This window comes from Procambarus clarkii, unplaced genomic scaffold, assembly GCF_040958095.1.
Source record: "Procambarus clarkii isolate CNS0578487 unplaced genomic scaffold, FALCON_Pclarkii_2.0 HiC_scaffold_165, whole genome shotgun sequence".
Lineage (NCBI taxonomy): Eukaryota > Metazoa > Arthropoda > Malacostraca > Decapoda > Cambaridae > Procambarus > Procambarus clarkii.
The window spans coordinates 675,463-693,503 of NW_027189198.1; the positions used below are offsets into that span (position 1 = coordinate 675,463).

Here is an 18,041-nt window from a genome sequence, read left to right on the forward strand (position 1 = left end):
ACATTAACCTCAAGTAGAAGGGCACCCTTGGAGAAATAAATTGCAGAGTTAGCTTATAATTTTTGAGATTATAAGGTGAGCGTGAGTTATGATCATTAAGACTAACTGTTTTTGTTAGAAGGGGGGGGGGCGGACTTTCATGTTATTTATGTCTACCAATCACCAAGTTTTACTTCTATTTTGTACCAAGTTAATAATTAAATGTTTATACTGATACAAAAGTGTTATGAGGTGGTAGAAATTGCCTAAGCTACTCTATCCCCTCGAGATGAATTTTATTGGCTCAATAAACGTTCTTTAACATTGTTATCCAGTTCAGAGTAACTAAATGTCTACATTCTCGTCCCTTGATGGTAGCTTCACACTGGAGATCATATCTCCGTTCACTCCACACTAAGAGACGAAACTTTACAAGAGCTGCGAATTACGACCATCTTTCAAAATTCACGAAGACAGATTTTCTTAAGTCCCTCTTCAAGAGACTTAAGAAAAATCGTGCAGCGACTTTGAGTTACATTCGCCCCTCACGTTCCCTGTGCTACAAATGAGCAGAAATTTGTGTAGTGTTGAGGCAAGTTGGCATCTGCCTTGGCGGGTCAGCGATCTGGGACAAGATAACGAGCCCTGTTGGAAGTTCCCGCTGATAACGCAGATGTATAGTTACGTTAGTGAGAGATGGAGCGAGGGAGCTCGCTAGTATGGCCGGAGATTTCAGTGTGGATGTGAGCCTCCCTGAGAGAAACTAAGTGTATTCTTTGTTTTCCATCGGTGTTTTTTTCTTTCTGTATTTGAGCACCTGTGTGAATGAATGTACGTAAACAGATGGAAGTGTGTGTGCACTTGACTCAGCGTTCGTGCTTGACCCAGTGCGCGTGCTTGACCCATTTTCCTACTCATCCATCTACACTCATGAAGGTGTAGATACATATACCCATGATATACCCATCCATATTCCCATGAAGGTTCCACCTGTGTACGATAAATAAACCGTACAGTTATTATCTATTCTGTTTGTATATATGTCGTGCCTAATAGCGGGAGTTGCCTAGCAAGCAGAATTTTCCTGAAAGTTGAATTTTCATACATTTTTAAACATGAAATGATGTGGTTTAGAGTTTCATTATACATGAAAATTTTTGGGAGTGTAATCAATTCGAGCAGAGCCAAACTAACCTAAGCGACTTAACTCTCCTAATCTAACCTATCACGATAACGTCGGTAATTAAGGTACGTAATATACAAATAATTTGTATTTGGAATGAAAAATTAATTTAGAATTAAATAATTTGGAAATAATTATTTGAACATTAAGAAAATCATTCTGCCTGTTAAGTAAATTAGGCCTTGCTTACTAGGCCAAGTAGAGTGGTTATGGCTGTGTGCGAAATGTAGTACGGAACTTCTCTCTACTGCTTGCATGAATGAATAAGTTGAAGCATGCGCCCAGCATCAGGAACCTTCAGATATATCAGCATCTTGAGGTTATCTTGAGATGATTTCGAGGCTTACCGTCCCCGCGGCCCGGTCCTTGACCAGGCCTTCTTTTTGTTATACATCCCCAGCAAGCAGCCCCGTAGCAGCTGTAATTCCCAGGTACCTATTTACTGCTAGATGAACAGGTGAATCAGGGTGAAAGAAACTGTCCATTTGTTTCCGCCTCCACCGGGCGATCGAACCCATAACCTTAGGACTACGAATCCCGAGCAGTGTCCTCTCAGCCGTCAGGGAGCTCTGTTGCATACCTACAGGAGATGTCAGAATTTAGGCCCACGTCAAGAAAAACTGTTCGACAATAGCCATTAAAAAATAGCAAATAGGTTTCTAAGGAGTTAAAGAGTGAATTTAAGCGTAACTGTCTGGGACTAGAATGGTGGCAGTCACACTACAGTCAACACTAAGGAAAACAAAATAGGAGTGTGCCTTAATGCTAATAGTGTCGAGTGCCTTGACATATATTGGCGAGCTGTCTTCGACCCCGACGCAGTTGGCGCCTGACAGCTGAGTGGACAGCGCTCGGGATTCGTAGTCCTGAGGTTCCGGGTTCGATCCCCGGTGGAGGCGGAAATAAATGGGCAGAGTTTCTTACACCCTGATGCCCCTATTCACCTAGCAGTAAATAGGTACCTGGGAGTTACAGCTGCTACGGGGCTGCTTCCTGGTGATGTGTAACAAAAAGGAGGCCTGGTCTAGGACCGAGCCGCGGGGACGCTAAGCCCCGGAAGCACCTCAAGATAACCTGATGGGCCGTCAACTGTGCTCTCGTCCACATTTCCAGCTGGAAGTAGGCTGACGAATAAGGAAGTAAGTAATTATCAAAAGAAGGCACCAAACCGAGAAGGCTATGTAGCACCATCAAATGCGCAAAATAATCAGAGGGCGCTAAATATCACCAAGGATGCCAATACGAGAACAAAAACGCATAAGGCGAACGATATCAAAAGTATCCGAGTCACCAAGAATTCTATCGAGGGACAAGTGACCGCGAGGGACGGTCGGAAAGCAAGACACGCTCGTCCTGGAAGTCAGGACATTCAAGAAGGACATGCACGTCCGTAAGAGGGACAATGCAACTAGGACAATAAGGAGCAGGGCTGCGCTCCATCAAGTGACCATGGGTTAAGCGAGTATGGCCACTACGCAACCTCGCCAGAGCTGTTTCCCACCGCCGGTTACGGTGGAAGGAGGACGGCCACGAGGAAACACAACATTTAAGAGTACGTAGCTTGTTACCAGAAACAGACAACCAAGAAGCCTGCCAACGGGGTAAGGACTAAGGAATGGATAACCGGGTAAAAGTCGGAATACGGAACGCCTTTACGAGAGATGGGACAAGAGCGGACAGCTTCCTTGGCGGCAGCATCCGCACGCTCATTTAAAGACACACCAATATGGCTGGGAACCCAACAAAACTCAACCGACTTAAATTTACTGTGAACAAGAAACAGCCAATGTTGGATCTCGACAACTACTGGATGAACCAGATTAAAGGACCCGAGAGCCATGAGGGCACTACGAGAGTCAACAACAACTACAAAGGAAGACTGACAACGAGAAAGCAGGAGACGAAGAGCATAGAGAATAGCATAAAGTTCCACTGTAAAGATGCTAGTCTCCGGAGGTAAGCGACACATATAAGTGCGATCAGGAAAAACAACAGAGTAGCCAACACCGTCCGCCGACTTAGACCCATCGGTGAAGACAGAAACGGAGCGGGAGTGAGAAGAAAAGTGCTCAAGGAAAAGGCGTTTTAGAACCGTGAGAGGGGTAAAAGCTTTAGTGATACGGGTCAAGGAAGTACAAAACCGCGGAAGAGGAACTCTCCACGGGGGCAAAGAAGGAACAACACGAGGAGAAACATTAGAAATACGAACGGAAAGAGAATCCTGCAGGCGAGATAACCGGACAGAAAGAGGGAGCTGATGAAGAGGAACAGAAACCGCAGGAGGGGTAAAAGTTAAAGCACGACAGAGGCGAGAGGAAGGATGTTGTAAGGACCGCGCAAGATAGCGAAGACAGTAGCGATCACGGCGGTCCTGGAGAGACAGGAAGCCAGCGTCAACATACAGGCTAAGGATGGGAGTCGAACGAAAGGCACCAGAACTGAGGCGCAACCCAGTATGGTGCAAAGCATCAAGACGGCGAAGAGTAGGAGAAGCAGACGAGTAAGCAGGGCAACCATAATCAAGCTTAGACAGGACGAGAGAGGAATGTAAAGCAAGGAGAGTGCGCCTATCCGCTCCCCAAGAAGTATGGGACAAGACCCGAAGGAGGGTAAGGGCCTTAGAGCACTCAACACGAAGGTAAGAGATATGGGGAGACCAAGACAAACGAGTGTCAAGGAATAACCCCAAAAGCTTTGCGGATTCTTTGTATTCAAGGGGATGATCATAAAGTGACAAAGAGGGACGAAGAACAACCCGTTTCCGAGTAAAAGTCATGGCACAAGTCTTAGAAGTAGAGAACTTGAAGCCATGATCGGTGGCCCAAGACGACACGGCATCAATTGCAAGTTGAAGCCGGCGCTGAAGGAGAGGCGAATCATCACCCTGACAGCAAAGGGTAAGATCATCGACATAGAGAGCGGAGAAGACACCAGAAGGAAGAGAGGAAAGAAGACCATTGAGGGCAACCAGAAAAAGAGTAGTGCTCAGAACACTACCCTGGGGCACACCTTCATATTGCTGAAAAGAGGCAGAGAGCGCGGTACCAAGGCGCACCCGAAAGGAACGACGAGAGAGGAAGCTGCGGAGAAAGAGAGGGAGACGACCACGAAGGCCAAAAGAATGAAGTTGAGATAGAATATGATATCGCCAAGTGGTGTTGTAAGCCTTTTCCAGGTCAAAAAGGACGGCAACAACGGAGGTCTTCGCAACAAAAGCAGTACGAATATAGACCTCCAAGTTCACCAGGACATCTGTCGTGCTGCGGCACTTGCGGAAACCAAATTAAGAAGGGGAGAGGAGGTGATGGTGTTCCAGGAACCACATCAGACGAACGTTAACCATACGTTCAAAGAGTTTGCAGACACAACTTGTGAGAGCAATAGGGCGAAAGTCCTTAGGGGAAGTACCCAGAGACCCCGGTTTGCGAATAGGGAGGACAACGGCATCGAGCCAGTCCTCAGGGACTGACGACGACTCCCAGATCCGATTATACAGACTCAGTAAATACTGAGACGTGCACGGAGGGAGATGGCGAAGCATCTCATAATGAATACCATCGGAGCCCGCCGCCGTAGAACCGCAGAGGGCCAGGGCAGAACGAAGTTCAGAGAGAGAGAAGGGATCATTATAGGGAAGTTGAAGACGAGTGCAGAAATCTAAAGGACGAGACTCAAGAACAGGTTTACGAAGAAGAAAAGACTGGGGAAGATGAAGACCAGAGCTAACAGAAGAAAAGTGGGAACCCAGTTCGGAAGCGACCTGCAACGGGTCCGCCACAAGAGTATCATGGAGGTGAAGGACCGGTGAAACATCGGGAACGAATTTACCCGCTATCTTGCGGATACGCTTCCAGATCTGGGCCAGAGGAGTTTCGGACGTAATTGTTGAGACATAAGATGCCCAACATTCACGTTTAGCCGTACGGATGGCCCTACGGGCCACCGCACTCGCTTTCCGAAAGAAAAGAAAAGAATCGGTCGTCTGCCTACGGCGGTGCCTCTTCCAGGCTGCACGCTTACAGCGGACAGCCCGAGCACAGTTCGCATTCCACCAGGGAACGCACTTCCGTGGACCCCGGGAGGAAGAGCGAGGGATAGAGCGGAGGGCAGCGTTGAAGACAGTGTCATGAAAAAGGAGGAGAGCGCGAGAGAGAGGCAGAAGGGAGAGGTCAGAGAGAGCAGCACTGAGGGTAAATAGGGTCCAGTCCGCCTTAGCAAACTGCCACCTAGGGAAAGAGAGGGAAGGGCGAAAAGAGAAAAAGGAAACAAGGATGGGGAAATGATCACTTCCATGGAGGTCATCAAGAACCTGCCACGTGAAATTTAAGTGAAGAGAAGAAGAGCAGAGAGAAAGATCAAGACAAGAAAGGGTGCGAGTCCGAGAGTCCAAATGAGTGGGCTCACCAGAATTCAGAAGAGACAGGGAAGAAGAGAGGAGAAACGGCTCAAGAAGGCGACCCCGGGTATTCGTCAGAACGCCACCCCAAAGAGAATGACGACAATTGAAGTCACCCAGCAGGAGCACAGGCTCCAGTAAGGAGTCTAGGTGTTTCAAATCAAGGAGAGAAAGCGGGACACTCGGGGGGAGATAAATGGAACAAACAGTGTACCATTTCCCCACAAAGACACGATCAGCAGAACAATGGAGAGGTGAAGGAAAAAGTAAAGGAACAAAGGGAACATCAGCACGAATCAAAAGAGTAGAAGAATTAGAAGCCCCAGCAACAGCTGGGGGGGGAGGAGAGAAAGGAATAGCCACGAAAACGACCAGGACGAGCACCAAGCATCGGCTCCTGGAGACAGACACAAAGGGGTGAAAACCGCGAAATCAAAAGTTGGAGTTCGAGGAAATTAGCGTAATAACCTCGAACGTTCCATTGAAGAATGGACAACGACGAGAAGAGAAAGGACAAAAACAGAGAACAAGGAAGAAACAAAGGCGAAAGAGCAACAGAGCACTTTAAAGAATATCAGGGTTGGGATCAGGGTCAGCAAAGTCAGGGTTAGGGGGCATGGGTAAACTGAGCAAAGACGGAGGGAAGGAAATGGGAGAACAGATCAGAGGTGGACGGGCGGGGTCCGGAGGAGGAGGAGGAGGAGGAGACAACGGAGAGGAGCAGTCAAGGACAGCAGCAGGAAGAGGAGGGGTAGAAAGAGGGGAGCGTACCTCAGCAAGGGCAGCAACTGAGAGGGAAGCGGGGGCTAAAGAAACCTCCATAGCAGGAACAGGGGGCGCAACCACCGAAATGGGAGGGGAAGGAGCGAGAGAGGCAGAAGTAGGGGCCGAGGAAGAAAGCGAAACCTTCTTACCTGCTGGGGAGGAGGAAGGAGAGGAGCCAGGTTTACGCTTCTGACGTAAAGAGACCGGTGTCCCAGCAACCACGTACTGGGCAACGGATTCTAGTGTCTCAACAGGAGAAGCTGAACGAGAGCACACATGACAGCCGTTTGGAGAGCGATGGACATCAGCCCGCACCGACAGGCGGCGGGGAGAGTCAAGAGACGGAGGGGAAGGATGGGAAGGAGGAACGGAGGGAGACGAGGAAGAAGACACAGGAGACACGACAGACCGGGTAGAAGGAAGGGGAACCCCAGACAGAGGACCAGGAGGAGGATCCTTCGGGAGAGAACCCAAAGGAACAGAGGAGGGGGCAGTGGGCGCATCAGGGTCCAAGGCCCGGAAACGGTTGTGAGTCTGAGGAAGGCGGGAAGGACGAGGAGAGGAAGAGCGCAACACGCGAGCATAAGAGATATTAGCATAAGGCGGGAGCCAGCGAACCTGGCGCCTCGCCTCAGGAAAAGATAAACGCTCCCGGTGCTTCAGGTTAAGGACGGCCGCCTCAAGCTTGTAATGGACACACGCGCGGGAGAAGGTAGGATGGGCCTCACCGCAGTTGAGGCAACGAGCCTGGGGAGAAGTGCACTCCGACTTAGAGTGACCTTCGCCACCACACAAAGGACAGAGAGAGACAGTCCCAGAGCAGCGGAGGGCACCATGCCCAAACCTCCAGCACTTGTTGCAGAGCCGAGGAGAAGGAATATACTCCTGGACAGAGCACCTGGCACCAGCAAGAATGACAGAGGGCGGAAGGGTCCTACCATCAAAGGTAATCTTCACAACCCGGAGGGGTTGACGGCGACTACCACGAGGGGGACGAGTAAACGTGTCCACCTGGAGAATAGAATGGCCCTGGGCAGCGAGGATATGTCGAATATCGTCGTGGCAGTCGCGCAGGTCCCGAACACCGGTCGCAACATGGGGCGGGAGCAGAATAGTGCCAACACTGGCATTCAACTGAGCGTTCTTCGAGACCCGAACAGGGGTCTCGCCAAGGCAGGATAAGGCAGCCAAGCGGGAAGCAGCATCCTGAGAAGGAGCAGCAACGACACATGTACCGAGACGAGTGGGGTTGGAGGTAACAGAGGCATCCACGGAATCAACGAGATGTCGATGGAGGGAGAAATCGTCAGGAGGCGCAGAATCAAGAGGGAGGAGATCAAAATATTTGGCCCACGAAGCGGGACCAAACAAGGCTTGATAGGTAGCAGAACTGGAAGGAATCGAGCGAGGGCGGCGGTGAGAACCCCCAGAGAGAGAGGGGTTAAAAGGCGCAGTAGTTACAACTAGAGAAGGAGCCGCGCCAGGGGACGAGGTAGTCACCACTGGGGGCTTGGGGCTTGACCCAACCACAGAGGAGGGAGGGGAGCCAGGGGAAGGAGTCAGAGAAGCCAAAGGAGGAGCAAGGTCGGGGCCCAATGCAGCGGAGGCTACAGAGCCCGGTCATCCAATACGGACCGACTCGGGGGCTTGGTCGCCCACCCCACGAGCCTGAGAAGGTAAACCAGAAGCAGTCGAAACAGGGTTTATCATCATGACGAAAAGAAGAATTCATTCACGAATGTGCCCCCACACCCACCATGGAGCCACAGTTAGAGGCAGGACACCCAACAAGAAGCTATCGCCGATCTTGCCGGGGCCTCCTAGGTGTGCGTCGTAAGTATACGCCCCACAAACGCCACCTTAAGAAACCGACAGTCCGTCGAGATCGGGTTCAGTGACGAAAGGAGGATTGACAATAAAAGGTTCCCCTCGCTCTCGACGTCGGGTACTACAGTTCTACGGGTGCAAGAGTATGCCTCCTCAAGCACCCGGGCGTCAAAATAGTAGTAGTCCAAGGGAAGAACCAGAACAAGCAAAAGGTCGGCAGGAAACGGCAAGCAGATAGGAGAAGAGGGGGGAGAAAAACGAAACAGAAGGAAAAGGAAAAGGTGCCCAGCAGAATTGGAGAGGACGGCAGCAGGAGCACAAGGCTAGAAAAGGACAGAGGACTGTCCCAAGGAGCATCACACTCTGGCAGCCGCCCACTAAGCCCCCACAAGGGCAACAACGAGCTGAGCGGGGAGGGGGTCCACACTAAAGATTTGGTTGTGGAGGAGATTCCCGCCCGAAGGTCGGCCATCTCGGCGCGCAGATTGAACGCCCCTGGCTGGACTTTCTTTCCACACCTCGCCTGGGACTCATCTTTGAATTCAGATGGCTTTTTTGGGCCAGTGTGTGCTCACTGCAGCTACCCAGGGGCTCACAGCCCCGGGGGAGGCCGGAGCCTCACTAATGGACGCCTCCCCGAGCGGGGGCGCCATGTACGTTGACAGCAAGTTCCAGAGAGGAAAACGTCTGCTGGAAAATGAGTCGGCTGATGCTGCGCCAAAGCGAGATGCTAAGAGAATGTCTTTGCCTTCAGAAGACCTTTCTCCTGTGGTACCTCATTCCTCGTTTGTGGTTGTCCTAATCCAGTCAGAATCAGCTCAGTGCGTGGTTGCAAATCCTCGTACCTTAGGTGCAGCAATTGAGGCTTCGGTATTGTGGCCACATTGCCTGCCTGAGACCGCGTGTACCCTGGGTAGGGGTGCAGCACTGAAGCTACACATCAAAAAGGAGGCTCTATCACACATCCGTGTATCCGACATTATTAAGTTGGGGGACTGGCCCGTCAGGTGCCGACAGGTATTGTCGCAGGAGCAGTCTCGGGCCCGGTATGGGAAGATTGGCCCAATGACCAGAGTGTTGATGTGGATAACATCCAGACCGCTCTGCATGTGTTAGGGGGTGCATCAGCGGGATTATTGGAAGTTACCGGGATTCGCGGAGCAGCAAACCCGACATCCATGGTCTGTGTAAAGTTCGATGGGCCCCTCCCTGATCGGGTGGTACTACACAGAACCTCGTATCAGGTCCAGCCCTACAACTTCCCTGTGTAACGATGTTACGCTTGTTATCTATTGGGGCACAGTCGCCTCGCCTGCCATAATGAAGCACACTGTGCAAACTGCGGCAAAACAGGCCATACAGACAGATATAACGGTGGGTGCAACTTCAGGGGAAGGTCAAGCTTCCCATGACCTTGGAGTCATTGGATATGGGTTTGTGGATTACCTGACCTAGCAGTTTATGCCTTTGGGGAGATCTCCCATCCCCCCCCCCTGGCGTATGCATTAATGATATATAATGCATATGCCAGCCAGTCCAAGCCTAATCTTAAGATAATTCTCCTATCTCTCAATTTATTCTTTACCTACTCTTCACAGCAAGTCTTTGTCACCCACATTGAACAATATTCTAAGTCTTCACCACCCCAAAACTTGCCTCGCCACCCAACTTTTACCTTACCATACATCTTTGCTACCCATCATTTGGTTTGGATTAAACATTCAAGGTTAAATGTTTGCCCTTGATCACCTAGCAGCAATTGAGGATACAGATGTAAACTGATTGGAGAGTCGCGTTCCGAGTGTAAACTAGTAGAACGTAAGTCAAGAAACTGATCCAGTGATCCAGTAGTATGATCCACAATAGACTTGAGAATGGTCCAGGACGGACCGAAACGTCGTTGTCCCTTCACCTTCTAGTGTGTGGTCTGGTCAACATACTTCAGCCACGTTATTGTGACTCGTCGTCTGCACATGATCCAGTAATTTGTTCCGCAAATCCACAACCCAGTTACCAAACCAGTATTTACCCAGGTATTTCCTAAATCTAAACTTATCTTCATTTAAAGCCTTATCAATAGCTTCCTTGTTATGCCCATTCATCTACTTGTACACTTCAATCATGTCACGTTAAGGTTTTTCCAACATCTCTTCATACGGAAGCTTTCTAATTTGCGGGATTAACTTTGTCATCCTAACTGACGTGTTCTAGTGAATTATGTCCATTCTTTAGTATGGCGACCAAAACTGAACGGCATAATGTAAATGGGGCCTAAAAACAATACGTTAATAAACCCAGCCGACTTATTGCTAACTCTTCTTTAAATAAATCTATGGGAAAGAAAAGCTCTCAGCCTGCTAACAAGAGTGTACAAATCCACAAGGGCCGGGACGAGGATTCGAACCTGCGTCCGAGAGCATCCCAGACGCTGCCGTAATCGACTGAGCTACGACATGGTCAAAAGGAGTTGAAACCGAAGTTCTACTGAACTTACTGGATCCTGCAGCCTCTCCGAGGCACAAACCAGTGTTAGTGTAACAAGAATGTGAAGTTGACTACGTCCATCTAGTTCCACCCGCTCCTCCCCAGAACTAGTTGTTAAATAAGCACTTTACCTTGACTCCTCTGATCCAACACTTGTCCACACGGGCCACACTCCTGAAAAAATATTTTTTACATATATTTAGGGCAAGTATAAGTAAGTAATTATCAAAAGAATGCACCAAACCGGGAAGGCTATGTAGCACCAGGGTAAGTATAAAGTTTATTTCAAATACAATCGAGTAGGAAAATACAATTATGAATTTCAAGAACACTGGAACCAATCACTGGAAAAGGTGTAATTGCAATGGAGATTAATAACAGATTGTATCAACAATAGCGAGTAGGCAAGACTGATAAGACTGCAATAGCCTAACGGAGTACATTTTTGTCTCTGACTCATGAGGCTATGGTTAAGCATCAATGTTCTTTTAAAGTTACATAGAAACACATTATCTTATTAGGGTCTTCCACTAAAAACAAACCTTTTGCTAACCTTAGATAAACGTACTGTGTATTATTAATTTATTTAGCTGTTTATTGGCCTAAATTATATTAATAACATGCTTAAAACCTCTTAAGTACAGAATATGGTCTCTGAGCACCAAACCAACGTTAGAAGCCTAGTGATTACATTGTTAAAAATTACCATTTACAGGTGAAACCATTTCATATCGCAGAGTAAACAAGATGGAAACAATTATCTTCCACACTTATTTGCACAATTGCCATCCTGATATGACCACTCCATCGCCCCAGTCGTTAACATACTAAGTGCAGGCGATGAGTCACAATAACGTGGCTGAAGTAGTTTGACCAGACCACACACTAGCAGGTGAAGGGATGACGACGTTTCGGTCCGTCCTGGACCATTCACAAGTCGACTTGAGAATGGTCCAGGATCGAAATGTCGTCGTCAACACACTAAACAATCTAGGGCGACTTGTTGCTAAACATTACAAGTCACCATTACCTTAGCTACAAGACACGTTGTGCATATTATCAAACTACCTTTAATGTCATAATGCAGCAGTTTGCGCCCTTAAAATACAGATAGACAAACTCCTCAGGAACCGTAGGGGAACCTTTGACAAGCCGCCGGCTTCCTGTTGCCGTAGAGGGCACTATGGAGAAATGGTGGCCCTCTGGTAAATTTAAGTCAATATTACCTAGGAGTTATGATGTACCAGCCATTGAACATCTGGGACTCACAGTTAATATGAAAACAATCCTTAAGAATAGTTAAACGAATCATTGACTTAAACGAACAACATTGAATATTGAACTGTACGAGTCTCTGTTGTGGTCCCATCTGGCCTACTGTGTCCTAATATGGAAACTTCACTTCAAAAACACATCAATGATTTTCCGCTTTGGAGAAAGTTCAAGACAGCAACAACAATCATGCCAGAACTTGTTCAACTGTCACTACCACGAATCTTTGAAGGACTAACACTATAAATGTTTAAATTGTTATAGATTTTGATAGATTAGCCTATAAATTTTGCTAGAAATTACCTACTTAATATTATCTGTTAGATTAAGGCCCTGCCCGAAGCGCTATGCGTACTAGTGGCTTTACAAGAATGTAAACACATCATGCCATGTACTCTCAGAAACCCAATGTAACTTCTTATAGATATATAAATAAATGAATAACAGCCGAGGCCTTTGTAATACTATTTTAATGCATTGCTTTATACTTTGTAAAGTCTTTTAGAGAAGTGCTTTGTATTTATAACCTCCAACTTTGTCAGTATTACAAATTAAAAAAAAAAATTATAATACTGACCAAATTGGAGGCTATTAATACAGACCACTTCTCTAAAATGTCATATTTGACACAGACAGGCTGGACAACAGCTTCAAGCTCAACAAGCCACAATGTAACACAGAAAATAGATGTGTTGTTTCCCCCATAGGGGGGATTAACCCATGAACCCGCTTAACCACTCAAGTCGTAAATGCAGAGTCATTCCTCTTGTTCACAATATACACAAGACAAATCCTCAATAAAATAAGGGTGGAGGGAGTAGGAAGGCTGACCTTTGACAAGGTGCCGCCATCCTGTCCCCGTCGAGGCCACTGTAGATGGTGGCCCTTAGGTCAATTCATCATAGGAGCCCTTCTCCTTCCATCATCCTGAATCATGCTCATCGTACTAACCTGCACCCCCTCAATCCCCCCCCCCCCACCATCGTCACACAATCTGTGGCCAAAATTTCTCGTTTCATTCAGATTTTCATCAAAATATGTCGAAGATTTCTCTTTGGGTTGTTTTAAGGGGCCTGACAGCCGAGTGGACAGCGCTTCGGATTCGTAATCCTGAGGTTCCGGGTTCGATCCCCGGTGTAGACTGAAACAAATGGGCACTTTCTTTCACCCAGATGACCCTGTTTACCTATCAGTAAATAAGTACCTGGGAGTTAGACAGCTGCTATGGGCTGCTTCCTGGGGATGTGTAAGAAAAAGAAGGCCTGGTCGAGGACCGGGCCGCGGGGACGCTAAGCCCCGAAATCATCTCAAGATAACCTTAAGATTGCTGGCTAACTACTGGCATGGCTATTAAGGCCACCACAAGCGCCCTAATGACTTAACTAGCGGGTAACACCTATGGCTGCCACCTGACAATCTCCTCTATATTTTGTCTAAATACATAAAATATACAAAATAATAACGAATAACAACATGAAGTACACACCTCGAACAATGCTTTCTTTATTATGATTGATTAATGATATCTGTAACACATTTATTTTTTGCACACTGGTAATCAACGTGACCCTTGCCAGGCGGCGGCTGGTCGACAACTGAGCCACACGTTAAGAAGTGGGACTCCCAGACGCGCCACTCACCCTTACTTCACTATAATATCTAAACTGTCAACCTCTAATACAGTTAAGCATCTGACCACCAGAGGCGCTAATGTTCCCCTGTTATTACGCCATCCATATAATAATTGCTCTCATTATTCATTGTTGCAACGTTTCATGCCCGAAACGCTTTGCGTAATAGTGGCTTTAGGCATTGTATGTACTAGCCCTATCTATAAATCCATCACTCTTTGTAAAATCTCTTGTATGTATGTACCTTACCTAAATAAACATTTGATTTGATTTGAAATACATTCATGTTCTGTAGTGACTGTGTCAGACCTCGAAGGAAGAATTGAAACACCCTTCTGAAGATGTATTATTAAATACGAAAATACTTAAGGAAATTCCTGTTTCAATTCTTCCTTCGTGGTCTGACACTATCGTCACATTTTCATCACGTGTTAATTTTCGTGATTTACACGCAGATTTTGTAGTGTATATACGACAACTTCAGGAAAGTAATGAGTAGCGGATTTAGTCTAAACAATAATATATGCGTTTTGTTTTTAGTGCCAAATTATCTGGCAAATATACATTTGGAGATGAAGCTCAATCCTTCCTGTAGCCCAATCTTTCCTGTAGCCCAATCCTTCTTGTAGCCCAATCCTTCCTGTAGACCAATCCTTCCTGTAGCTCAATCCTTCCTGTAGCCCAATCTTTCCTGTAGCCCAATCCTTCTTGTTGACCAATCCTTCCTGTAGCCCAATCCTTCCTTCCAAATCCGATTTGTAATATAATATTATTGGAGGTGTTGTGGTTTCTGTTCTAGGTTCAGGATTGTACCTGGTCCAGGTGTCATCATGTCCGCGGTTGTTCAACGTCCTCCCAGCAAGCATAAGAAATATTGCCGGAACAACCGTGGACATTTTCAAGAGGAAACTAGATTTATTCCTCCAAGGAGTGCCGGACCAACCGGGCTGTGGTGGGTATGTGGGCCTACGGGCCGCTCCAAGCAACAGCCTGGTGGACCAAACTCTCACAAGTCGAGCCTGGCCTCGGGCCGGGCTTGGGGAGTAGAAGAACTCCCAGAACCCCATCAACCAGGTACCAGGTATCAACCAGGTATCTTCTGTCGCGTTTATTTCTTTGTTGCTATATCCATTGTTCACCAACACTTCAGTTAACTTTCAAACTCCGTACTCACGTTGCTCCATTCTGAGCAGTGGGTAAGGGCTCGACGAATATAAGTGTTTAGAACACTGGCTTTGTGTCTTTGGAAGCACTCACTCCTACTGTTTAGGCATAATCCTATGTTTGTAGGCTTAGTATATACGCTACTGCTTAGAGATGCTCCTGTTAAATTGTGTGTTTATTTGTCTACTTATACTGAATCCTTTTAAAGTGTGTCCTTATCTGTCATTTGCATCAAACTTCATCCCTCCTACTGACCTGTTTGGTAGTGAGTTCTGCTAATCGTGGATTGCTGTTACGTAGCTCATTTAGCTTCATAATAGTTGGATGGCAGAAATAAAAAGGCTTCAATTAAACAGAGCAGAAATTTATGAGAATGATGTTCAAAAATACCAAATAGTTATTATTTTATCTGTAGAAAACGATGTCTTACAGACAGGGTAAAAAAAAAAATGAATGTAATGAAACATCATTTACATGGCGAGAGCCAGAGGCTCCCTGGAGCTATCCAGGCTGATATGGATGTACTAGATTTTGGCATCAGTCAGTGTGAATGGAGTTCTACTGAATTACAATCTCTCAGCAAATGAACTTTTTTTCACCCTCATTGTTTGCTGTGATCGCCAACATGGTATTTAGAAAAAGTTGATCTGCTGCTGACCTCTTGCTAAATCTCTCCACTAAGTGACATTAGACACTGGATGAATCATAGATCAGCAGTGTTGTTGATCTAAATATAGCAGGTGCATCTGAGTGGGTCTGGATTAGTAGGAAAGCATCACGCACTAGCCCCAGTCACCATTCTGCAATATAAAAAAAATCCCCCATGCTTTCCACATCACTTTTTTATACCCAACATATGCCAAGTTCTGAAAGCGGCGGTTGGTCACATTTGTCCCAATCCCCACTACAGTTTTCAAAATATCCCAAACATCTCAATTTTGAGGCCTGAGCCATACTTTCGAGCCAAATTCTGGCTCTCTGCACGTATTCGCAGTGTGAAATTACGACTTTTTATACCCAACATATGCCAAGTACTGAAAGCGGCAGTGAGTCATATTTTGCACAAACTCCCCTGCAGCTTTCAAAATATCCGAAATATTCCAATTTCGAGGCCTGAGCCATATTTTGGAGCCAAATTCTGGCTCTCTGCACGTATTCGCAGTTTTAAATTACGACTTTTTTATACCCAACATATGCGAAGTACTGAAAGCGGCGTTTGGTGACATTTGACCCAAACCTCCCTGCAGTTTTCAAAATATCCTAAACATCCCAATTTCGAGGCCTGAGCCGTATTTTCGAGCCAAATTCTGGCTCTATGCACGTATACGCAGTTTGAAATTACGACTTTTTATACCCAGCATATGCCAAGTCTTGATAGCGGCAGTGAGTCACATTTTGCACAAACTCCCCTGCAGTTTTGGAAACATCCCAAATATCCCAATTTCGAGGCCTGAGCTATATTTTGGAGCCAAATTCTGGCTCTCTGCACGTATTCGACGTTTGAAATTACGACTTTATATACCCAACATATGCCAAGTACTGAAAGCGGCGATTGGTGACATTTGTCCCAAACCTCCCCGCAGTTTTCAAAATATCCCAAACATCCCAATTTCGAGGCCTGAGCCATATTTTTGAGCCAAATTCTGGCTCTATGCACGTATTCGCAGATTGAAATTACGACTTTTTTATACCCAACATATACCAAGTACTGAAAGCGGCGTTTGGTCACATTTGTCTCAATCCTTCTTGCAGTTTTCAAAATATCCCAAACATCCCAATTTCGAGGCCTGAGCCATATTTTGGAGCCAAATTCTAGCTCTCTGCACGTATTCGTAGTTTGAAATTGCGACTTTTTTATACCCAACATATGCAAAGTACTGAAAGCGGCGTTTGGTGACATTTGTCCCAAACCCTCCTGCAGTTTTCAAAATATCCTAAACATCCCAATTTCGAGGCCTGAGCCGTATTTTGGAGCCAAATTCTGGCTCTATGCACGTATACGCAGTTTGAAATTACGACTTTTTATACCCAGCATATGCCAAGTCCGGATAGCGGCAGTGAGTCACATTTTGCACAAACTCCCCTGCAGTTTTGGAAACATCCCAAATATCAAAATTTCGAGGCCTGAGCTATATTTTGGAGCCAAATTCTGGCTCTCTGCACGTATTTTCAGTTTGAAATTACGACTTTTTTATACCCAACATATGCGAAGTACTGAAAGCGGCGTTTGGTGACATTTGTCCCAAACCCCACTGCAGTTTTCAAAATATCCTAAACATCCCAATTTAGAGGCCTGAGCCGTATTTTGGAGCCAAATTCTGGCTCTATGCACGTATACGCAGTTTGAAATTACGACTTTTTATACCCAGCATATGCAAAGTCCTGATAGCGGCAGTGAGTCACATTTTGGACAAACTCCCCTGCAGTTTTCGAAATATCCCAAATATCCCAATTTCGAGGCCTGAGCTATATTTTGGAGCCAAATTCTGGCTCTCTGCACGTATTCTCAGTTTGAAATTACGACTATTTTATACCCAACATATGCCAAGTAATGAAAGCGCCGTTTGGACACACATGTCCGAAACCCCCCTGCAGTTTTCAAAATATCCCAAACATCCCAATTTCGAGGCCTGAGCCATATTGTGGAGCCAAATTCTCGCTCTCTGCACGTATTCGCAGTTTGAAATTACGACTTTATATACCCAACACATTCCAAGTACTGAAAGCGATGTTTGGTCACATTTGTCCCAAACCTCCCTGCAGTTTTCAAAATATCTCAAATATCCTAATTTCGAGGCCTGAGCCATATTATACAGCCAAATTGTGGATCTCTGCACATATTCACAGTTTGAAATTACGACTTTTTATACCCAACATATGCCAAGTACTGAAAGCGGCGTTTGGTTACATCTGTCCCAAACCTCCCTACAGTTTACAAAATATCCCAAACATCCCAATTTCGAGGCCTGAGCCATATTTTGGAGCCAAATACAAGCTCTTTGCACGTATTCGCAGTTTGAAATTACGACTTTTTATACCCAACATATGCCAAGTTCTGAAAGCGGCGTTTGGTCATATTTTTCCAAAACCCCCCTGCAGTTTTCAAAATATCCCAAACATCCCAATTTCGAGGCCTGAGCCGTATTTTGGAGCCATATTCTGGCTCTATGCACGTATTCGCAGTTTGAAATTACGACTTTTTATACCCAACATATGCCAAGTCCTGAAAGCGGCAGTGAGTGACATTTTGCACAAACTCCCCTGCAGTTTTCGAAATATCCCAAATAACCCAATTAAGAGGCCTGAGCCATATTTTGGAGCCAAATTCTGGCTCTCTGCA

At 46.4% G+C, this 18,041-nt stretch overlaps 1 long non-coding RNA gene across 1 annotated transcript in view; it reads right to left on the minus strand.

The window, feature by feature from the left end:
• Positions 1-18,041, minus strand: part of LOC138361066 (uncharacterized) — a 122,652-nt gene that overhangs the window by 94,958 nt on the left and 9,653 nt on the right. The window contains exon 3 of the long non-coding RNA XR_011226772.1: positions 10,766-10,808. This is a non-coding gene — a long non-coding RNA (uncharacterized lncRNA). The remainder of the gene's footprint in view (positions 1-10,765; positions 10,809-18,041) is intronic.